The sequence below is a fragment of the Sinocyclocheilus grahami genome, unplaced genomic scaffold (assembly GCF_001515645.1).
Source record: "Sinocyclocheilus grahami isolate Dianchi unplaced genomic scaffold, SAMN03320097.WGS_v1.1 scaffold538.1, whole genome shotgun sequence".
NCBI classification, from domain to species: Eukaryota; Metazoa; Chordata; class Actinopteri; order Cypriniformes; family Cyprinidae; genus Sinocyclocheilus; species Sinocyclocheilus grahami.
Genome location: NW_015505717.1, coordinates 561,481 through 567,480, shown reverse-complemented (window position 1 = coordinate 567,480; position 6,000 = coordinate 561,481).

The window sequence follows — 6,000 nt, the reverse complement described above, 5'->3', positions numbered from 1 at the left end:
GATAGATAGATAGATAGATAGATAGATAGATAGATAGATAGATAGATAGATAGATAGATAGATAGATAGATAGATAGATAGACAGACAATCAATAGATATACAGACAGAGAGATGGATAGATAGACAGACAATCAATAGATAGACAGACAGACAGACAAACTGTCTAGAATGAATTTTATAGCATTCGTTGCTTTTTGCATGTGTACGTATTGAATTCAGTCCACAGCCTCACTACATAAAATGTAGCCCTGTCATTGAGTGTTTAGTTCTTCCCCTCTTTTTTTTTGCTCTCTTCCTCTCACGCTCTCTCTAGCAAGTGCTTTTAGTATTACACTTTACAGCTGACAGCACATGCTGAGGCAGCAGATTCCACTACTTCAGATATTTGTGGTCCACAGGTCCTCTGATTGGTTGAGGAGCCTCTGACACTGGAGATGCAGACAGCCAATGAGGTTTCTGCTCCAGGGAGCTGTGAGGAAGGTAGTAAATCAATGGTATCTGGTGTCTGGGGCAGTGCTGACACACACGGTCACTGCAGACTGTTGAAAACACACAGTCGGACACCTATTCAGTGCTAAACTCTTTAGATTTAGCGCAGGCTGTTCCGTCACTTTGTGAAATGTTTTTCCTCTGTTTTGACTATCCTGCTGTTCTCTTGTCAGTTTTATACTAATCTCACCCAGATTGTGAAAAACATCTGCAAAGGAATGAAAGAGCGTACGACGGACAGCCTTCAGGTCCATTTCAGGCTGGGTTTCAGCAGGCACCTTATGGCTGTTGCCACGGGGGCCTGCCAGCTGAAGCCGTTATGGGCATAAGCTCACATTTATTCAGACAACTGTAAGACGTGCTACGTCAAACCCTGAAACACTACTAAATAGTTTCAACAAAGATCCACTGAGCCTTTGTACTTCCACTGCCAGCCTCCTAATGCCTCACATCTCCTCTCAAAGACATTTTCAAAGACTCTGGATCATACACAATGGAAGACATCCACTAAGCTGAGGGAAAATTGGATCTGGTGCTTATGAAAAATTGTTATCATATGCAAACAGAATAAATCCACCAGCATGAGGATTTTGATTGACTTAACATTTATTAATAATTAATAAAATGTTGCTTTACATGTTCACATGTCATGTCACAGATAAAATGTAAAGACATGACATGGTTAGAGTTTAAATCTGCCCAGATAGCACACGTACATCTGCTTTTCATTCGGCCTTTTGAACGAATCAATTGAATGATTAAGTGATCAAATCAGTGACGTGCCATCACCTACTGGCAGTTTTAGTTTAATTTTTAAAGTATCATTTCAATTATTTAAATAATTTAATATTTCTATATTCTAAATTTTATATTTAAAACATTAATCTCAACATGAATTTATGAATTTTATTGTAACCATGCCACCTCTGAGCCTCATTAAATGTCTGCAAATACAACAATCCACTTTTGTGTTCTTCTGTGCCACCTTTTTAGTACAAATTAATTTTGTTAATACTAATTTCATTTGATTGGTAATTTATTCTCATTATTTTACTGTTCTTATTGTGTTGTTTTAAATCAACATTTTAAAATACTTATAAATATAAATGCAAAAATGCCATTAAAAAGGTTTAAAAAATCCCCTGTAAATAATTTTAAAGAGTCAAACAACCCAGCATTTTTAAAAGTGTGTGTGTGTGTGTGTGTATATATATATATATATATATATATATATAGGACAAACTTGGATTGTAGTTGCACTCACACACTTTTAAACACTCAATTTGAAATTATAAATATATATTGGGACTTGGGATAGAAAAGGCAAAAATGCTCTTTTTGCTGTGGAGTCAAGAAATCTGTAAATATGATTAAAAGATGAGTATGAGACAAAACTACAGAATGTCACATTTTATTATTGGGTGATTCAATACATGCATGTTTTACCAACTAAGAAGATGAGCACTTTTAGAGTTTCATCCCCTATCTGAATTGAGCGTAAGTATTGGAACAGTTATCTCACAGGTCTTTCTAAGTGATCAGCTGTGTCCTGTTGCATGAATTGTTCAGATATTAAAAGCACGGAATGTATTGTATCAGTTATAGCCATTGCTTCTGCATTCTGAGTCTTGCATTTGATGACGACAAACAAACCAGGATGAAGACGAGGGAGCTGACTCTGAGAGAAAAGCAAGCAATTTGGATGCTAAAAGAAAAAAGGAACTCTATTAGAACTATATCAAAAACAATGGGCATGGAGAAATCAACAGTTTGGAATGTGCTAAAAAAGAAAGAAACCACCGGCAACTACAGGAACCAGCAATGACCTGGTCGGCTGAGAAAAACAACAGCCATTGATGACAGACAAATCATAAAAGCTGTAAAAAAAAATTTTTTTAAAAGGACCCTAAAATAAGTGTCTGTAAAATCACCAACAACCTCCAGAAAGCTCTGACAATCTACTGTCCGGAGGAGACTTCAACAGCAGAATTACACACAGCAAGATGCAAACCTCTGATCAGCAACAAACGTAGAAAGGCAAGATTAGAGTTTGCAAAAAACCATAAATGGTGAGCCAATAGAGTTTTGGAACAGTTTCATGGACAGATGAGACAAAGATTATTTATTATCTAAGTGATGGGAAAGCAAAAGTGTGGAGTAAAAGAAAGGAACTGCAAATAATCGTAAGCTCATCTGTGAAGCATGGTGGAGGTGGTGTCATGGCGTGGGCATCCATAGCTGCCTCTGGAACAGGCTCTCTCAACTTTATTGATGACTTAACGAATGATGGTGATAGCAGAATGAATGCAGAAGTGTACAAAAACATCTTGGCTACCAATGTTCATGAAAATGCCACAAGACTCACAGAAAGTGATTCATATTGCAACAGGACAGTAACCCAAAACACACTGCTAGCTCAGTCAATGAGTTGGAATCAGGGCAAAGAAATGGAAGAAAACATCTTGGCTACCAATGTTCAAGAAAATGCCACAAGACTCACAGAAAGTGATTCATATTGCAACAGGACAGTAACCCAAAACACACTGCTAGCTCAGTCAATGAGTTGGAATCAGGGCAAAGAAATGGAATGTATTAGATTGCCCAAGTCAATCTCCAGATTTATATCCTAGTGAACATGAATTTCACCAGCTAAAGAGGAGACTAAAGGCAGAAACTCCCCATACCAAGCAACGGTTAAAATTGTCTGTATTAAAAGCTGTGAAAAGCATTTCAATGGATGAAACCAAGAGTCTGGTGATGTCTTTGGGTGGCAGACACACTGCTGTGATTGCATGCAAGGGACCCACAACTAAATATTAGCTTTTAAACTTTTACATTTTAATTGTACCAATACTTATGTTCACATCTGATTAGGGAATGAAACTCTTTTGTAAATATAAGAATCTTGTTTAATTTTTCCCTTACACAACTGAAATTATTTTAGCATAAAGCAACATTGTTGTTATATTTTGTTTAAAGCAATTTTTTATGAAAAATTGTATTACAATTATTTTTAGACATATTTTCTAAAAACAAGTTTTTAAACATATTCATCCATTTAAATAAATGTTTCTGTCTTGTTTAATGTATGTTCAGAGACTTATCCCTAAAAAACCATTGAGCCCTATTGGAACTTGCTACCATAGTTGCTTGTGGGAAATGCACCCCAGTGGCCTGTAGCACGATGCGAGATTAACAAACTCAGAGTTTCGGAATAAGTTTAGAGTTGACAAAACCAAACAAATCCAATCTGGTTTAGATCAGGTTCAGCGGGCTCACAAAGCTCGATTTAAATGTTCTCAGTCAACTCAGAGTTTGATCCAGAGTTTGTGATTTACTCCGGAGTGCGTGCACGTTTCTTGCCCAACCAGAGGCGCCGTCATCATGCAAAGAATCTGCGCAAAGGATCATGGGAGCCCGAAGTGTCCATCAGTTGTACCCTTCGAAATCCTTAATTCCGAAGGGCCCTTTGAAGTGGCCAGTTTTGAGCACTTCGGTTTGGGACGACCCTTCAATATGGCGGCCATGATTGTTTTCACTCCGAAGTGCCCTTCGGAGGGCGATATATCCCGTTTGGAACACACACCGTCAATCACACGGCACATGTGGTGAGCGTCAGCAAAGGGTCAGTTTGATTCACTTCTCGCGAGAGTCGGCGCAATTCACTTTTTTGCTGAAGACTAAGAGATATCGTAATTAAAAATAATGAATTTAAATGCATGTACAAGGCAGGAATAAACACTGATGCTGCAGCAAAAGTTTGAGAAGGCAGCAGAAAGAAAATATATGACTATACAAATGAATCAACTGAATTTAATTATTTATATAGTTTCACACAGGGCTCAAAAGGAAAACAAATTTAGTCATTTTAAAAGTTGGTTATATTAAATCTTATCTATTTGTGTATTTAAATTGAAATTAATTGCCACTTCATATAATAATTATATGATATATTATATATATTATATGAGTTATAAACAATTATAATTGATATAATACAAAATATAATAAATACGTAGCTGCAAAAGTCTGACAATTTTGTCTCTAAAATTCTTTGACCCTAAACTGCTTTAATTTGAAGCGTGAGATGGAGGAGTGGCTTTATTTCATCAGATATATGTGAATTTGCTCTCAGCTGATTGGTCCAGTTTGGGTTTGCGTACTCTAACCCAGAATAAAACCTGCTCCGGAGTTTGCTCAAACTAAATGCGAACTGGGTAAAAACTGAAACTGGCTTCGTGAAACAGGCCACAGGTCGATGTGTTAGCAGTAAAATATCTGTAGGCCCAAACCACCTTAATAGCGCCACCTGTTGGTTTTTTGATATGCAACCATCAGTACTCACTTAAAAAATATTAGAAGCATTCTGAGGTTATGACCTGAAAGTACAAACCAATATGTCTGCTTTATGAGGCCTTTGCATTGATTGGCATGTTTGGCTTCTTTCCAGAACTCTTAGAAGAGGGCAATCCTTTTAAACAAACAGCAGTGCCTACTATTTCTGCATACTGTGAGCAGATAATATATGCTCCTGTGTATGTGTCAAGCGAGCTGACCTTAGTTAGCATCAGACAGAATGTGCTAGGGCTGCCTCAGAGCTACAAATCTACCTCCAGTTACCATCTGTTCTCTATTGGCTGATTAGCATTTTGAAAACTGCAGGCTAGTAGATAAAAGAGCATATTTCTGAAGTTTTACAAGGTTCTTGCAGACCCAGTTCCACAGGGGGGCCTTATGAGTTTGACTTACCCTTACAACTCCCTCCTAAAAAAGTATGGTCTAAACCAGGGGTGCCCAAACTCGGTCCTGGAGGGCCGGTGTCCTGCAGAGTTTAGCTCCAACCCCAATTAAACACACTTGAACCAGCTAATCAAGCTCTTACTAGGCATACTAGAAACTTACCAGCAGGTGTGTTGAGGCAAGTTGGAGCTAAACTCTGCAGGACACCGGCCCTCCAGGACCGAGTTTGGGCATCCCTGGTCTAAACTGAGAGTATCTTTCATCTCTGTGCTTGAGTTGTGTTGGGGTTCTTGTGAAGTCATGAAGCCTATATATTTAAACTACACACTATAGCCTATATAGCATCAATATACAGCACGTTGTGCCCTTGGATGTCAGAATCAGAATGCAAATAATTTTTATAGAATATTGTCGTCACAGACGCCATTTGAAGCTAAACGCAGACGTTTAAACCGACAGACTATGCATGAAACCTGCTGTGATTACCCTAATTTTTAAATCATACATTTGATTTAAACAATAGGTCTACACAATATTCACATATGCAGTTCATAGTGGACATATTGTATTAGCCCTACAGTTACAGCATGAAATAGCCTACTATTTAAACCTATAACATTTACCTATTTTATCTCACAATTCTGACTTTTTTATCGCAAATGCAAGTTTATATCTCCTAGTTCGTCTTTATAATTCAGTTTAACTTAACAATTGCAAGTTTTTCAATTCTGAGGGGGGGAAAAACCCCAGAAGTGTGGGATTATAAACTC